The 19,233-nt window shown below is 35.3% G+C and overlaps 1 long non-coding RNA gene across 1 annotated transcript in view; it reads right to left on the bottom strand.

Moving 5' to 3' along the window:
• Window positions 1–1,321: 1,321 nt before the first annotated feature.
• The window catches only part of LOC129503971 (uncharacterized), a 96,247-nt gene continuing 78,335 nt past the window's right edge, over window positions 1,322–19,233 (bottom strand). Inside the window, exon 5 of the long non-coding RNA XR_008663265.1 lies at window positions 1,322–2,162. This is a non-coding gene — a long non-coding RNA (uncharacterized LOC129503971). The remainder of the gene's footprint in view (window positions 2,163–19,233) is intronic.

Raw genomic sequence — 19,233 nt, 5'->3', positions numbered from 1 at the left:
GAGCATAAGAGAGTGCTCAAAGTACTACCCCAAGAGAAATCTTAACAGAGGGAAAGTTCTACTGCAGACCCTTTTAGCTTAAAACTCTTGGTAGGGAGCCAGTGCACCCTTGGAGAATTCTCCAAACTCCGGGCATTCTACTTGTCTTATCCATTCAACATGATGTTTCACAGTGGGTGGATTTTAAGGGAAGTTTGCACAGCACTTGAAATAATTACAAGAATAATGATTGGTTTGGACAAAAGAATGCACTGCCAAAGAATATTGAATAATGGATGCTATTGAGTAATTTCCCAGTTTAAGCTATCTTCCACCCAATGTCAGAATGATTGCTTTTTTTTTTGTGGTACCTAAACTGCATATGAGCAACTATCCATTTACTCACAGTGGCATTAAATTCTCTTTCCTACAAACCGTAAAAGCTCTATTTTCCCAGCTTGCCAATTTTTATCCTACCCACCAACTATGCAATCAAAAATAGTAAAAAAAATGTGGGGCCAACAAATTGCTGAACTGTTCTATCAAACAATATGTCACGGTCTAGGTCTTTACTGCCTTTTAAGAAAAGTTACTACTTTTCTTGTGAGTGTTGATCATCCATAGTTCATACAGATAGCAATTATACCATCCTGGTTGCCCTTCATTCAAAGAAACATTGATATTTGTGGACACATAAAATCACACGTGATATGTTTATCTAAGCAGATAAGTTCCATCATAATATCAACTCAATTAACAGCCGTGAATCTTTTTCTGAACGGTTGCAAGAATATAAGCATTCTCTTACAAATGTTCCAAGGGTAAATAGTTGAAAGTAACCCAATATATTCAGATTTGACAAGAAACTGATAATGTATTGAAATAAAAATTAAACTGTGATTAGAATGTTGAAAATGCTTTCCTTTACAGGAAAAAGGGAAAAGATAGAAAATCATGAGTTATTTACTTCTTATTATTCTATAATTTTGTATGTGTAAGGTCCACACCAGATTTCATATACCAAAAAGGAAAAAAAAAAGGAAACTATCTCATTTTTGCATCGATTTGATCTGTTGTATATATTGAATTAAATAAGACATAATAAAATTAATTACTACCATTTTATTTTACTTCTGTTACAGTGACACTCAGAAAATTTTAAATTACAGATGAGCCTCTCATGCTTTAAAATATGTGGATGGTACAAATCTCATTCTTGTTATCTGTGTACTATAATATGTTTGTCTTTATAGATACTGTTATAAAAAATAAAAATATGTGTAAAAGTCCAGAGATAGGAGCCTTTAGCAAAGCATATATGTAATCTACTAGTATATAAATAACTTTAAAATGGAAATGAAAGGATTTTAATGTAGATTAATAATTGTTTTTTAATAGTTGTAACATGGAAGACTTAAAAAAATTAAAAGTATTCATTTAAGAGGAAAGTACAATGATACATATTAAATAGAACACAGAAAAAAATCATTGTTATATGAGAAAATACTCCTTTTTGTAGCTAATAAATTAAACTTGACATGATGTGAAAAAATGAAAATTTTAACAATGCATTCTAAGGCAGTGCTAGTAGTGGATGGGGCCATGGTTTCTGCCTTTAGCCTTCATTGATCTTAGATTTGGGTAGTGGCCTTGTGTTCTTGTGTTTGCTACTTAGTGTCTTATTCTTGGTTCTACACAAAGTAGAGTCTGAGACAAAGGCTTGCTTGTCAGCAGTTTGTCTGTTACCTGGTCTGAGGGAGGAAGGCATGTAGCACAATAGGAGTAAAAGAGAAGAAAAGAAGGCCTGTTCAAAAATGACTTAACAAATTGAACATTAATTTTAGGACCTTCTGTGGAGTCTTATGAAATATGTTTCAAAACTGACTGCAACAGGATAAAAAAGTGGGAGAAAGGGCACATTTCTTATTGTCTCCTGGACCCATGGGTCAGGAATAGTTGCACAGACATTTAATACCATCAGACTTCATTGGTCCATATCCTGGTAATGTGGGTCTGGGTTGTGCCTGTACGAAGGCAGAGCTGTGGTTGTCCCATGCTGTGGTGTAGAGGAAGCCTAGAGGCAAGAAGTGAGAAGTATGCTTAGTCCAAGACATACAGTGACTTCATCTTTGTGAAGCCCGTTGACATCCTTTTGGAATTACTTGCTGTTGCTGCAGCAGTGGCTAGAAGAAAAGAGAAGAAACAAGATTTTAGAATGATGCAGGAGAGGTGTGAAAATATTAAGTACCTACAAGTTGCAGTTTTCTCACTTTGAAATGGGAATGAGAATACTACCTTCCACACACTATTGTTATGAATATTAATCAAGATCGTAATGATAAAGTATTAAGCACAGTGCTTGGTACAATGCCCCTTTGTAGTAGATCTTAATTATTTGATTACTTAGGATCAGCTACAGTATGCTGTGTAACAAATAATCCCAGATTCTAATGCTTAAGAAAAAAAATATATGAATGTCCATTGTGTGTTACCAGGAGGGATCTGGTCATTGTGGTCACCCATGATTCAAGGCCTATCATTGGGATGATAAGATTGTTTGTTTTTTTTTTTTTTTAAGGAAGGATGAAGAAATACAAAACACATTTCACAAAGAATGTAAACTTTTATTTGATAATTTTATCTATGCAAGAAGCAGCTCAAAGACTGAAATGATACCTACTTTCCAATTACCTTCTCTATGCTTGTACCCCAAAGACCCTGATTTTCGATCTTGTCAGGTACATTAAAGACTGTGTAACCAAATTATATTGAATTACTTATTTACTGATTTGTATTAAAATCAAGATCTACCATGAGGAAAAATAAGGATAAATTACACACTTCCACATTTCCTTCCAATTTGTGGTAATTTATGAATACTACAACGGTCACACTGATGAAAGGTCAGAAAATGAGGAAAGGGTTACTTGGAAAGAAGGGAATTGCAGAGTTTGAAGGAATACACAGCTGGGTCCTTTCTCTGTGATTCAGAAAAGATAGAGCAAGCTCCAAGGCTTCAGCTGGCATCTTGTTTTCCGGGGCGGGAAGGCGGGGGGTGGGGGGGCACTGTGCTAATGAGGTGAAAAGTGACCTGCATGCTCATTTTCTGGCTCCTGACTCAGGAATGGTGCGACATGCTGAAAAGCTGACAGCGTACACTGTGTTAGAGATTAGATCATGCAATACCTAACAGATGCTCTTAGGGTCTTTGAAATAGCAAATCTAAAGTTTCAAAACTGCATGTGTTTTTCATCTAAAATGCTGAAGGAGTAACAGTGCTCCTGCTAATTTCACATACTTTCACATATGGTTCCTTCATTACAATGTGTCAAAAGCTAGTTGCCTACAAATTACTCTGTTTGCCAATCCAATCAATAATAATGACCTGTGAGGAGCCCACGAATGTCCAATTTGATTTGGATGTATTTTGCACTCTGACTCTTCTATAAGGAAGTGTCTTTCTTTTGATAGCATTAATATCACCTTTTCAGGTTAGCCTTGCAAACTCAGGCGTCAAGGGGCTTTTCTTTTATTGTCACCACATGAAGGGTATCTCTTTGGTTATGGCACTGAGGTTAGTATGGACAGAACATATGTGTCTGTGGATCTCTGCCTATTGGGGGATAAGGGAGGAGGGAAAGGAATTTACCTGGAATTGAGAGCAGCATACTTTGTAAATTACATTTCAAAAGGAATACAGTGAAATAGTTATGTTAACATAAAACAAATGCCAAGTTTGCCTAATCATACAGTAAGAGAAACATGAAAATGGCCCTGACAAGTTTTCTCTCCTAGGTGTTATAGTGAAAAAAGTAAGTTTCCTGCATCAGAAAGGCAATGGCTTCACTATGACTGCTGAGGAAATGTGGTGTAAAGGCTGGGTCATTCAGTCTGCTAAAAAAGAGAAAAGATTATCTTTATTGTAATAGGAGTAGCAGCAAGGGGAACACCACTAATCTCTTCAGGCAATGAAACCTCATAAATAGGAATGAAGAGAGTAGAGTCTGGAAAGATAATATGCCATTTACTAGTGGGAGATCAGAATAGCATTCTAGGTTTTAAATAGAAAGAAACTCTTGAAGAGATAGCATGCGTTTAAATTCAGTGAGTAAAAGACCTGGTCTCTGAGTACAAAAGAATATAAACCTTCAGATTTCTTGAATTGGATGTTTTTTTTCCCCTCCCATCCTTTGCTGTATCACAAGTATTGAAAGTAAAAGCTCTTTTTTATCATGTGGGGAAAGAAATGAAATTCCTAAAGGGATAAGATTACTTGGTTGTTTAGAGCCTAGATCTAATTAACCATCAAGTATTTTTGTAAAGAAAAAGAAAGAATGAAGAGGGCTTTACAGAAGAGGTAAAGGAAGGGGAATATATGGACTTAGAAGACTTAGTGCTCAGAAAGAAGATTGTTCTTCCAGACCAAAAGGAATAGCTGACATGTGATAAAAAGAGAAGAAAGAAAACAAGAAATGAGGAGAGGAAAGAAAAGGAGAATAGAATGGAAATACAGAGATTATCTGCAACTATGATTATCTTACCTAATGGAATCTTCCTAAACACCATGAAATCTTTAAAAAAGAAAAAAGAAAGAAGGAGATTATTAAGAAGCCATTGTTCTTGTTACTGCAATTATTGAACCATCTATACAAGCTCTTCAGGATGGAATTTGATTTTGATGCAATAATTTATCAAACTGGTGGTTAATAAGATTGAGAAATTGTTTCAGGGCTCTTGGTTCTGAGAAGTGCCCTCCTTCCCAATTCTTTGATCACCAACTGGTCTCAGGTATTTTTATTTCCCCATCACATTTGGAAAATTGATAGGCAAATTTCATTATAACAGAATCTTTACTTTGATGCATCTGAATTCCAAAGAAAAGACATGATCAAGGGACATCTACTACAGAATGTTCTGGGCTAGGCATCAACCAGTCTGGGCAAGTCAAAAGGAGAAGAGAGAGGAACTAGGAAGTATATCTTGCTTCTCCAATCAACACTCACTGAGGAAAAAGATGCTAATTGTGTCTCAATTCACACAGCATGAGCTTTACTTTAAGTAGCAATGGATCTCATGAGGGTCATTTCTGATGGGCTTTGGAACCAAAAGGGAGCTGATCCTGCACCCACAGGCTAGCTGACCTCTTAAGTACCACCCACTGCATAGAACACAAAAAGATTGGCTTTACTTGATCAGCAGCCAGATTCTTTTAGTCTACTGTTTTGAAGGAGACATGCCGAAGTGTCTAATGCCTGTCTAACTTATCCCATTTAGATATACCCCTTCACAACACTTCCAGGAAACCCATATGCCTAAGCAAAAGATTTTTAAAAATTCCCATATCTATACTTTAGGAATGAAGAGAGAACAAAACACAGTTTTGAAGTTGTCTGAGCTTATAATCTGGTTAATAAAAACATTTTATACAAACATGAAAAACCACTCGACATGAATATAAAAAAAATCCTTTACTCATTTCATGTGATTATTCAAGATAGTGGTATGTCAAATGAAGGACAGGATTTTGGCTGGACATAAAACTGCAAATGTGTCAACTTCTTGCAGAGAATTTGCTTGCCACAGGTAGTAATCTGACAAAAAGAAGTATAATGCACAGAGGAATATGATGGTTATTTTATTTTATGAATTTTGAAGGTTTTTTAAGGAATTAAGACGTGGATATTTTCATAATCTTTTGAATTAAGAGTTTGGGTGCTGTCCTTGCCCATACCTTGTCTCCTGATCAGAGAATTTTGAAGGGCCTTGGTTCCAGTGGAGGTGGTGACAGGTCTCATTTCACAAGCCCACTAGAGCACACCTAGTTAAAACTCACCACACTCAGGCCAGGGACCAAATACTGCCCACAGCAGGCAAGGAAAGCTTCTGCAGATGGCGACTGAAGGATAGAGCAGCCACAACATGACAGCAGAGTTGAAGAAACTCCCTGAAGTGCCAGGCCCTGAGTACTACTTGATCTCATAAAACCATTACACTCAGGAGCAAGAGACATAACTGACTTTTCTAACACAGAGAAGCTGGCAGAGACAAAATGAGAAGACAGAAAGTGAAAGAACAAGATAAGGCAATGGTAAGAGATCTAAATGAAACAAATATGTAAGTAAGTAATATGCCTGACGGAGAAGTTAAAGCAGTGATTAGAAGGTTACTCACTGGATTTGAGAAAAGCATGGAAGACACCAGTGAGACCCTTACCAACAGAGATAACAGAACTTAAAAAAGAATCAGAGATGAAAAGTGCAATAAAAAGGCCTAGAAACACAACTGAAGATATGAACAGCAGGCTGGAAGAAGGAGAGGAATGAATTAATGACCTGGAAGACAAAGTAATGGAAAGCAATGAAACTGAACAAAAGAGAGAAAGAAGAATTATGCAATACTTAGGGAACTCAGTGACTCCCTCAAATATAATAAAAATCATGTTCTAGGAGTCCCAGAGGAAGAAGAAAGAAAAAGGAGGCAGGAAATTTATTTGAATAAATAATAGCTGAAAATTTCCCTAATCTGGGGAAGGAAACAGATATCCAGATCCAAGAGGCACAGAGAACTCCCATCAAAATCAACAAAAGCAGACCCACACCAAGACATATTATAATTAAACTGACAAAATATAGTGATAAGGAAAAAATCTTAAAATCAACAAAAGAGGACAGTTACTTATAAGGGAAAACCCAAAAGGCTATCGGCAGATTTTTCATCAGAGACTGTCCAAGCCAGAAGGGAGTAGCAATATATTCAAAGTGCTGAGTGGCCAAGAATGTTCTGGCCAGCAAAGCTAACATTGAAAACAGAAGGAGAAATAGTTTTATAGACAAACAAAAACTAAAGGAGTTCATGACCACTAACCCAGCCCTGCAAGAAATATTAAAGGGGACCTTGTGAGTAGAAAATAAAAGACCAAAAGTGATAGTTTAAAGATGGGAAACACAAAAGTACTAAATATGAATATTTCTATAAGAAATCAATCGAGAAACTCACAAAATAGAAGGCTGTAAAATATGACAACATATACATAAAATGTGGGGAGGACAAGAGTAGGGAATGGGTTTACACTTAAGCGACCATTAACTTAATATAGACTGCTACATGCAAAGGAGCTTATGTACAAACCTAATGGTAACCATATATCAAAAAGTGCTAATAAACATTCAAAGAATGAACAGAAAGAAATCCAAGTATATCACTAAAAACATCAGCAAAACATGAGAGAGATCAGGCAAATCTCTAGAAACAACCATAAAACAAGTAACACAATGGCAGTAAGTACATATCGATCAATTATTATTTTGAATGTAGGTGAACTAAATGCTCTAATCAAAAGACATAAGGTGTCAAAATGGATTAAAAAATAAGACCTGTCTATATGCTGCCTAGAAGAGACTCATTTTATACCTAAAGACAAAACAAAAACTGTAACAAGAGACAAAGAAGGGCACGATATAATAATGAAGAAGACTTTCCAACAAGAAGATCTAACAATTATAAATATTTATGCATCAAACATAGGATCACCCAAATACATAAAACAATAACAAATATAAAGAAACTAATCAATAGTTATACAGTAATAGTGAGGGACATTAACACCCCACTTACATCAATGAATAGGTCATATAAACAGAAAATCAGCAAGAAAACAATGCCTTTGAATGACACACTGAACCAGATGGACTTGACAGATATATTCAGAACATTCTATCCCAAAACAACAGAATACACATTCTTTTCAGATGCACATGGAACATTCTGCAGAAGGGATCACATATTAGGCAACAAAACAAATTCAAAAAGATCAAAGTCATACCATGTATCGTTTCTGACCACAAAGGTATGAAACTAGAAATCAACCACAAGAAAAAAAAAATCTGGAAAGACCACAAAAATGTGGAGGTTAAATAACAAGCTACTAAACAGTAAATATGTCCACTAGGAAATAAAAGAAGAGGTAAAAAAAAAAAAATCAATGAAACCAGAAGCTGAATCTTTGAAAAAATTAATAAAACTGACAGACTTCTAATTAGGTTTATGAAAAAGAAAAGAGGAAGACCCAAATAAATGAAACCACAGATGAGAGAGAAGAAATAATAACCAATACTACAGAAATACAATTATAAGAGAATATTATGAAAAATCAATAAATTGGATAACCTAGAAGAAATGGAAAAGTTTCTAGAAACACACATTACCAAAACTGAAACAGGAATAGAAAATTTGAACAGACTAATAGCCAGCAAAGAAACTGAATCAGTAATCCAAAAAAAAAAAAAAAAAAATCTTTCAACGAAAGTCCAGGGCAAGATCACTTTACAGGCAAATTCCACCAAACATTTAAATAAAAGTTAATATCTATTCTGAAACTATTCCAAAAGCTAAAAAGAAAAAGAAAACTTTCAAATTCATTCTAAGTCCAGCACTGCCCTGAGAGCAAAGGCAGATAAAAGACACCACAAATAAAGAGAACTACAGGCAAGATCTCTGAAAAAAATAGATGCAAAAAAACCTGAACAAAACACTAGTAAACCTAATCCAACCATACATTAAAAAAAAAAATCATTCACTACAATCAAATGAGATTTAATCTTGGGTTGTAAGGCTGGTACAATATTTACAAATCAATCAATGTGATGCATCACATTAGCAAAACAAAGGATAGGAACCAAATAGGTTCAGAAAAAGCATTTGACAAAGTACATCTACTAATGATAAAAAAAAAAAACCTAAAGAAAGTAAGTTTAGAGGGAACATACCTCAACATAATAAAGGCCATATGTGAAAAACCTACAGCTAACATCATCCTAAATGGAGAAAAACTGAGAGCTTTTCCTCTGTAATCAGGAACAAGATCCGGATATCCACTCTCACCACTTTTATTCAACAAAGTACTAGAAGTCCTAGCCACAGCAATCAGACAACAAAAAGAAATAAAAGGCATCCAAATCATCAAGAAAGAAGTAAAACTTTCACTTTTTGCAGATGATATTATACTCTTTATAGAAAACTCTAAAAACTCCACCAAGATACTACTAGAACTGATAAACAAATTCAGTAAAGTTGCAGGATACAAAATAAACATACTAAAATCTGTTGCATTTCTATACACCAATAATGAAGCAGCAGAAAGAGAAATAAAGGAATCAATCAATCCCATTTACAATGGTACCAAACACAGTAAGATACTTAGGATTAGATCTACCCAGAGAGGGGAAAGATATATACTCTGAATATTATAAAATACTGATGAAAGAAATTGAAAATGACACAATCAAATGAAAGATTCCATGCTCACAGATTGAAAAAAACAAATGTGAAAATGTCTAGATGCCCAAAGCAATCTACACAGTTAATACAACCTCTATCAAAATACCACAAGCATTTTTCACAGAGCTAGAACAAATGATCCTAAAGTTTGTAAGGAACTACAAGAGACCCTGAATAGCCAAAGCTATTCTTGAAAAAGCAAAGCAAAGCTGTAGGCATCACAATTCCAGACTTCTATGTTACAAAGCTGTAATGACCAAAAGAGTATGGTACTGGCACAAAAATAGACACATAGACACATAGATCAACAGAACAGAATAGAAAACCCAGAAACGAACTACATTATATGGTCAATCAATCTTCAACAAAGCAGGAAAGAATACCCAATGGGTAAAAGACTATCTCTTTAACAAGTGACATTGGGAAAATTGGACAGCAACATGAAAAAGAATGAAACTGGACCACTTTCTTATACCATAAATTCGAAATGGATTAAAGATCTAAATGTGTGACCCCAAATCAAAAGTCCTTGAAGAAAGTACTGGCGGTAATTTCTCAAACATCAATCATAGCAACTTTTTTTCTAGATAGGTCTCCTGAGGCAAGAGACACAAAAGCAAAAATAAACTTTTGGGGGAGGTTGGTTGGTGTAATCGGCTACACATCCGACTCTTGGTTTCAGCTTAGGTCACGATCTCAGGATTGTGAAATCTCTCCAAAATATATAAAGAATTTGGGGATCCCTGGGTGGCTCAGCAGTTTAGCACCTGCCTTCAGCCCAGGGCATGATCCTGGAGTCCTGGGATGGAGTCCCATGATGGGCTCCCTGTGTGGAGCCTGTTTCTCCCTCTGCCTGTGTCTCAGCCTCTCTCTGTGTGTCATTCATGAATAAATAAATAAAAATCTTTAAAAAAAGAGTTATACAACTCAACACCCCAAAAATGAACAATCCAATTAAAAACTGGACAGAAGACATGAATAGACGTTTTTCCAAAGAAGACCTACAGATGGCCAACAGATACATGAAAAGATGCTCAATATCACTGATCATCAGTGAAGTGCAAATAATAACTACAATAAGATATCACCTCACATCTGTTAGATGGTTATTATCAAAAAGACAAGAAAAAAAGTGTTGGCAAGGATGTGAATGAAAGGGAACTTTTTTGCACTGTTGGTAGGAACACAAACTGGTGCAGCCACTGTGGAATAATGTTTGGAGGTTACTCAAAAAGTTAAAGGTAGAACTACTTTATGATCCAATAATTGCACTACTAGGTATTTACCCACATATAAAAATACTAATTCAAAAGAATACATGCATCCCAATGTGTATAGCAGCATTATTTACAATAGCCAAATTATGGAAACAGCCCAAGTGCCCATCAATTGATGAATGGATAAAGAAGAAGTAGTTTATATATGATGAAATATTATTCAGCCATAAAACAGGATGAAGTCTGCCATTTTCAAAGACATGAATGGAGCTAGAGAATATTACACTAAGCAAAATAAGTCAGTCAAAGATAAAAACCATATGATTTCACTCATATGTGGAATTTAAGAAACAAAACAAACAAGCAAAGGAAAGATAAAAGAGAGAGAGGCAAACCAAGAAACAGATTCTTAAGTATAGAGAACAAGCTGATGGTTACCAGAGGGGAGGTGTGTGAGGTGATGGGTTAATCAGGGGATGGGATTAAGGAGAGCACTTGTGATGAGCACCAGGTAATGAGTAGAATTGTTGAATCACTATGTTTGTACACCTGAAATTAATATTACACAGTTATGTTAACTAACTGGAATTTAAATAAAACCTTAAAAAATCAGACCTATGTGAAATCATATGATGTCAGAGATTGGGGGAAGTCAAGTGAAGGGTATAGATCACATAGAATGGCCACGAGTTGATAATTATTGAAACTAGGTGGTAAGTAGATGGATATCCTATACTTTGTATATTTTGAAATTTTCCATAATAAGTGATTAAAAAAGAGAATTGGGGAATTGTATTTTTTCAAGTGTGAAATTGTAATGTACAAAAAGAATTGTCAAATAGTAAGGACATGATCGAAGAGACAAAATTTGAAAGCAAACAATGCTCATGAGCAAGTACAGTCCACCATGGCCTTTTAAAAATATATATATAAGAACTAGGATACATATGTACATATATGTCACTACATATCAACTAAATCTGAATTTCAATCCAGAACAATTTTTGGAAATATTCCAGAGTTTGAGGAATCTAGTGATATTACTGGAATAGTACAGTATGTAGATGATGTATACACAGACATACACACACACACACACACACACACACCGCTAAAATCTCATCTGTTTCTTAGATTTATTATCTGCAACTTATCTAATGCAATCTTTCTGGACACCATAAACCTTTAAAAAGGAAGAAGAAAAGAAGAAAGAAGAAGAAGAAGAAGAAAGAAGAAGAAGAAGAAGAAGAAGAAGAAGAAGAAGAAGAAGAAGAAGAAGAAGAAGAAGAAGGTGAAAAACCCTAAATAGAAATCCTCAGGTCTAATTATTGCAATGATTGAACTCACCTATGCAATACCTTTAAGATGGGATTTGAGCTTGTCACAGAAAGTTACCAAACTGTGGTATCACAAGAAGGAACAATCATTTCAGGGCTCTTCAGCCTGAGAAGTGCCCTCCTTCCGTTCTCTGTTATCACTCACTTGTCTCTGTAATCCACCTACCACATTTGGTAATATGATGAACAATTTTCTTCTTTTTTAAAAAAAGATTTTATGTATTTATTCGTTTTTTTTTATGATAGTCACAGAGAGAGAGAGAGAGAGAGAGAGAGAGAGAGAGAGGCAGAGACACAGGCAGAGGGAGAAGCAGGAGAGGGAGCCCGCAGGGAGCCCGATGTGGGACCGCAGGATCGCACCCTGAGCCAAGGGCAGATGCTCAACCGCTGAGCCACCCAGGCATCCCAACCTTTTTCTTTATAACAGAATCCTCCCCTTGATATGATGGTGTTCAGGACATGCAATTCCAAAATATGGCACATTGGCATATTGAATACCTTAAGCTGAAGGAGTTTGAGAAAATGGCAGAAACTGGAGAGTCACTCTGACCCACCCCCACTCACCCTTCTTCCCTGAAACAGGCCATAAAACTCTCAATGAGATGTGCTCTCCCTGTACCCACCAGAAAGGAGCATCCTTATTTCTGTAGATGAAGGGACACTGAGAGGAATCCTAACAAACTAGTTGCCTCATACTCTTTTAACCTACCACATTCCTCCACGATGCTGCATTCTTCACGAATCCTAGCATGAGATACTCAGGACTGTTTCTTTGGCTTTTCATTTCCCCAGAAAGGCTCTCTTGTCACATAAAACTTACATTAAATAAATGTGTATACTTTTGTCCTTTTAATCTGTCTTTGTCAGATTAACTTTCAGACCCAGCTAGAGACTGTAAGAGGATAAAGGAAAACTTTTTCCTCCCTTACAGATGATGTAGGACATGATAAAGAAAAGGAGAGGGCATGATAAAGGAAAATATACTGGAAATGTTCTGGTCTAGGCATCAGACACTCTTTTGCAAAGCAAAAGGACTAGACAAAGTAAAGACTAATGTTTCTTATAGATCTAATATTCGTATTCATTCCTTTAAATTTGTAAGGGAATTTGTTTAATTTGTAACAACTGATTAAACACATTCTATCTCTCCTTTAAAGTGGGGATTCCCATCCTTTGGGGCAAGATTTTTACCCAAAAGTTATATTCTTCAGTTAACAATATCACAACAGGATTACTTCTTCGTTTTAATTTTCTATGTAGTTTCATTTTATAAAAGGCAATGATGCACTGTATTAGTTGAACAATTCATGGAAGAAATCAGGGAGATTCATAAAGACTAAAAATGGATTGATGTCATTTAATAAGTTGGGAGAGGGAGGCTGGTTATCTAACAAATTGTTGGTTCAAGTCTTTCAACCAGACCAGATATTCAGGGACTTTTCATCCATTGATATCTAAATTGAACTCACAAAGTATATTTCCTCAAAACATAAATTTGTTTACATAAATGAATATTCTATATGCAAAATGCAGGCAGAAATTTCCATTCTGGCATAAAATTACCTTTTTTTATGTGCATAGGAACATTTTGTGATCACAGACATGGGAACTCAACTTTGAGCATCTGAAAGCAGTAAAAAGTTCACTAACTAGCTAACTAATAAAAAAAATGCCTATTTTCAGTGCATATTCTTTTTTTTCAGATTGATCTTGATTTTAGTTTTAGTGATAAAATCAAGACCTAAAATTACTCATGAATTTCTTTAATCCCTCCACTAAGTAGATTTATATCTACATCAAGCCTGATGCTAGGCTGGACAGGCTTTCCAATCTAGTCTCTTCTTCATTCTTTCTATAACTACAGCTAATATCCTTCCCCACCCCCCACTTTGGTTCATCTGTATATCAAATAGGGTATGATCAGGTGGGAATTTAAAGGGATCTTTAAGTTGTTCCTTTTTCTGAACCATCCATACTCAGTTTGATCTTGATAATTGAACATGTTTTCCAATGATTTTCATTATCTCTTTTGATAGCTGCTGCACCATCAACAACTTCAGGCATATCAACCTTGTGCTGATACATCATGATCTTCCTTATTCAGAGCAATTTTTCTTAAAATAATATCCTTTATTCTAATAAGCACATTGTGCTTTTCAGATGTCACAAAGTTTGAGGGAAAAAAATGTTTTGCTAAAAGGGAACAAGGTCTGTTTTCAACCACATCTTATTACACCTGTAAGTTCATTTTCTATACATTGCCTAACATATATTAGGTGCTCAATGAATATCTAATATTTTACAGATTACACTGACTTTGTGAAAACCATGTTAAAAAATATACTGCAATTCTTGGATAAAAAAGGTATAGGTCTTACTGTTGTCGAAGCTATGCCCCATTTCTAAGCTAGATTACTATTTAGGCATTTTACTATGCCTTAAATAAAGCTAAAACTAAAATATCTATACAAAAGTTATCCTGAAATTTGTTGATATGGGAGTGCTTGGTTCTTGTCTCATGGAGTTGAAGAATGAATCTTGCAGACAAAGGAGAGTGAGTAAAGAGAAATTTATTAAGTAAAGATACAGAGAAAACTCTCAGGAGTGAGAGGGGTCCCGACACGGTTGACACTGAGGGCTTATAGGGTTGGTCTTTTATTGGAAGCCAACCAGGGAAATTAAATCCTTCTACTGGCATCACCATTGAGTAAAGACTAGTGATGACATATTTAATGCTTTACTTCTTTGGTGTCTGGTTATTCTTTGTTGGTCACAGATGAGTGTCATAAAAAAAGACATCATCCCTGCACATACCTAGGGCAGGGTGGTGGTGCTTGTTCCCTTATCTCTAGTTTCCTTACACCTCAGTATTTTGGGGATTTTTGTGAGCCTGCTTCTGTGGCCCCCTACCTAGCCCTGCCGAGCGCCATTTGTCCCTAAGTAGAAGTGTGCTCATATCAAAAATAGCAGAGGAAAAAAAATGGAAAAAGCCATAGATTTTATTTTTAATTTCCACTACCAAGAATTTTCAGACTTTTTGGGGGGATAGGGACTCGGAAGAGTAGCAGAAACTCATAGCTACTTAAAGGATATCGAATAAATTTGCATATGAAATATGCAGGTTTATTGCCTTAAATGAGCAAGTTCATAACTTAAAAAATTCTCAGAATACTTCCTATAAACACTATCACGTCAAAACTATAGTTTGTTTGAACATGTTTCTGGGAAAATCCCAAAGAAATATCATTCTTTCACAGTTAGAAATAATTATGAGAAATCTTTTAATAAATATATTTTAATATAACACCGCAGACTTTACATATAATTATTATTCTATAATTAAAATAATAGAATAAATGATTCTCTGATAATAGTACTGATCTTTTTTATATAGTTCTAAATGGCTGATGATCAAATGCAAAGCAAACCAGTAATTGACCCCAGCAAATTATACATACATTCCAAGGCATCACAATTTACTTGCTTTAACTCAAAGGAATATACTTTGATAAGATTTTAGTGGTGTTCTAATTAGGGGGTACCTAACTCAATTCAAGTTAGCCCTCCTATTTTGGATGTTGGTAGATATATCCTGGGATTTGCCACTGGCTGGTGAGACTGCAAAGTTCTTCATTAGCATGCAGCCCAGTGGAAGAAACTCAAAAAGCCTGTGCATGAAGAAGTGGAAGGACTCCTAGTTCTGCATACTGATGTCCTTGGAGGAGTCTGTGAGCCCCAGATATCCCGGGAGCAGATCAAAAAAGCACATTATGAGCCTCATCGTCTATTATTGGACAATATATTTAATGTCCAATGGAAAAATTGACACAATCTTCCCCACCTTGTGATTTGTATAATGGTTTACAATTACCTGCCCACATGAAGGAACAATTAAAATAATGTTGGCTTATATCCAAAAACTTTGCAGAAGAAAAAAAAAAGTTGCAGAAAGGTGGGGGAAGTGGAAAAAGTCATGTCCTTAACTATGAGTGGTTAAAAGTTTTATAGTAAAATATGACAAGCATTTAGTTGTACATGCATCAAAATGCAAACAACTTTCCTGCTGAAAAAGTACTTTCAAGCTTTCCATTTGCATTTCTCTGTACACTTAGATTGGTCAACAAACTCAAAAATCTTAGCCCTTTCCCTCCATTGCTGACTCACTAAACATTCCTTTTTATAAAAGGCAAAGTCAGCTAGAAGCATTTAGATAAAACTGCCTTTAGAAACCTAAAATTCTCATTAGACAGAAAAATAGAAAACGTTAAGATGAAATGTTAGAGTTTGTTTTTTTTTAACAATTTAGGGAGAAATTTTTGTGTAGATAATTTTCTAAAAGGCCTTATAAAACAACCAGAGCTGCATCCTATAAGCAGATTTCCTCACCTTTAACCCAGATGATAATGGTGACATTTTCCTTACTTTTCTCAAGTTTGAGGAAACCTCAAAATAGATCAGAACTGAACACAGAGGACTCTGCCAAATTCCAAATCTGCAGCCCCAATGACTGTATTTTAAACATTTTACAAACAAGTAGCATGGTTACCCACAGCTTTTCAGAGCCATTTTTAAAAGCTTAATAGAGGATTATCTTGGATGATGTCCTGCTCTAACACATTTCTTCTTCTTAAGACAAGTCATGTTCAGGTATTACTCTGGAATTCCAGAGTATACTCTGGAATTAGGATTAAGAAGGAATTGAGTTATGCTTGACTAACACAATTTACTACATCCTCTGGCATCTATGTCCACTAGAAAGCAAGAAAGAGAGGAAGTATATCAATATTTTGCTCTACTTTCTATTCAACTCCTCGTTATCCCTAAAGGAATAATCTAGAACCCTGTTTCTCTCACCTTTAGTCATTTCACTGCTCATTAGAATGGTGATAACATTTGGAAGGCAAACACTATTTTCTTCAACAAATGTTTTCTGAACACTCTGTGAGCAAATGCCATTATACTAAGCACTGTTGTAAGGATGCTACATTCTCTCAAAATATTAAAGTGCTTCTGTCTGAACAAGAACTGAGTGGTTGGCCATAAAGTGAAGGCTGTGGTAACAGGAAGCTCTCTTGACCACTCTAATTAACCTGTATTTTAGGTCCTTTTGCTAGAGCCTTTCCTTCTCCTCTCACTCCTTCTTCTTCCCTTCTCCTTCTCTACTTCTCTCCTCTTCTTGCTCTTTTTCTTCCACTATAAATGAATAATTAGAAAAAGAATTAATTTCCAACACACAGAAAAATCTGGCCCAATTAGTACCATAGGATCCATTCACATGAACTTTTCTTTACCAATCAAGAACCTGAAATTTTAAAAATTTTGAAAATTTGAGATTCATGGGTTGTTTAAATTTTATAATTTCATTACTTTTTTCCCAGTTCTCTTTTTGAGCAAATCTGACTCTCAGTGCAAAGCTATTCTCACTAGCTTCCTCTTAAAATCTTATTAGTTAAGGAAGTCACACTTATGTCTGCCCACAATATCATTTCTAGATGACTTGTAATTTCTTCATTGTGCAACTCCCTTTAGATGCCATACCAATTATTTCTAACATTCTCTTTTACTCTTCTCAAATATCTATCAATCTTTAAGCTCACTGCTACCTAATTTAATTGTTTAACACTTGTTTTCTACATTTTTCTTTCTCTTATCCCATAGAATCAATTTCAGATACTTCAATCTCCTCGCTAACTTTACGGTGTCTCTACATGCTTCAGAATTCTTAGTTCTAGCTCCACTATTTTCCTTTTGAATCCTCTTATACCTTTTATCCTATGTATTAGCCTAGGATTTTTCAGTTACAGTTGACATAAAGTCAACTGAAAGTTTATTTAAAAAAGATACTGGTTCATGGAATTGTGAAGTTGTCATGCCTGGATCCTGATCAACCAAGGACCTGAAGAATCTATTTTTTGTTTTGTTTTCCTCAACTTCTTGATTATGCTTTGCTCTTGTCATTTGCAAACATGAGCTCTTCATATAATGAGAGAGATACATTTTTTTTTTAATCTAGCTTTATGGGTCCTTTGCAGAAAGTGCCCAGAGATATATCAACATTTATACTTCTAAACTTTTTCATTCATGGATTTTGCTATTAATGACACCATCCTCATCAAAGTTGGAACCCTGGGGTCATCTTTGTCTTCTCCCTTTTTTTGTTTCATTTCTAATACATTGTTAAAATTCAATATAGTCTAACTACACAAAGCTTCTCCCTGTCTCTCACTTGAACCACTGCAGGAAACTTGTTGCTTTCATGTTGTTTCCAAGTTTGCCCAATAAATATTTCTAAAATGAGTTTATGGTACTTTTTGCAACTCAAAATTTTTCAAGTGCTCCCCAGTGCATTGAGAATTAAGTAATGATCCTTTACAGTTGCATGATAATGTTTTATAATTAACAAAGCACTTTGCATTCATTATCATACTTTTTTGTTACAGGAATAGGCTTGTAAAATATTTTAGTTTTTACTATGATTGAGGAAACTGAGATATAGAGTTGGAATTTTGTGATGGAGTTATGTGGTAAGTAAGTAACAGAGATTTACATCAGACCTATTGTACTCAAATCTACTATTTTTTTTTGAGACCGAGAAACTTATTTTGCTGTTCAATGTTTTCCAATAGAAAAGCATGACCACACTCTCTAATAAAATTCTACTACCTTAAGCCTCTGATTTTGAGCCATTATAATGTTCTTTCTTTGTAAAATTTCCATCTCTCCCTTTTGTTATCCTATACATTTCTCCAGTTCTTCATGAAGTGTAGATATTGATTCAATCTGATCTCCTTCTCGTGTTTTCATTCTGTGTATGTGTGCATTTTCTTATTTTGCTCTTAAGTATTTGAGGCAGTGATTAGCACAGAGGGAACCCTTCATATGTGAGCCACTGAGGATAGAATGTTAACATATTTTGTTCCTATCTATAGCATGTTTTAAAAATCATGAGAATTCCTACACAGGGTTTGCCTGCAGCATTCTGTCTTTAAGAGAAGAAAGATCAGATGTGTATTCTGACACTTCCAATGGCAGAGGATGAGGCCTAATAGAAAAGACTGCTCAGGGGAGCCTGCCCAAAGTTTGGTCAAGGAGAGTCTTCTTCACATGGCATAGAGGATAGGAGAGAAATAATGGTTTTCTTTCCCTAAACAGCTTTCTTTCCCATTATAGATTAATGACTAATGATTTTTGTCTAACTTCTTTCAATCCATTTGTAATTTTATCTCACCCTGCTCTCAGGAGGTATTAACAGTTTTATGATAGATAGCCTCTCAGAAGTATTAGGAGATGTCTATTAGATACTATCCTAGACTTGGAAATGTGCTCTATGCACTGTGTCCATACTTTTCTTGATATTAACTACATTCCTTTGCCAACATTTGCCTTTCACAACTGAGGAATATTCACACAATTTATCTCCATAT

Source organism: Nyctereutes procyonoides, unplaced genomic scaffold (assembly GCF_905146905.1).
Source record: "Nyctereutes procyonoides isolate TBG_1078 unplaced genomic scaffold, NYPRO_anot_genome, whole genome shotgun sequence".
Lineage (NCBI taxonomy): Eukaryota > Metazoa > Chordata > Mammalia > Carnivora > Canidae > Nyctereutes > Nyctereutes procyonoides.
Note: the sequence above shows the minus strand (reverse complement) of the source record. Positions and strands in the feature narration are given on the sequence as shown.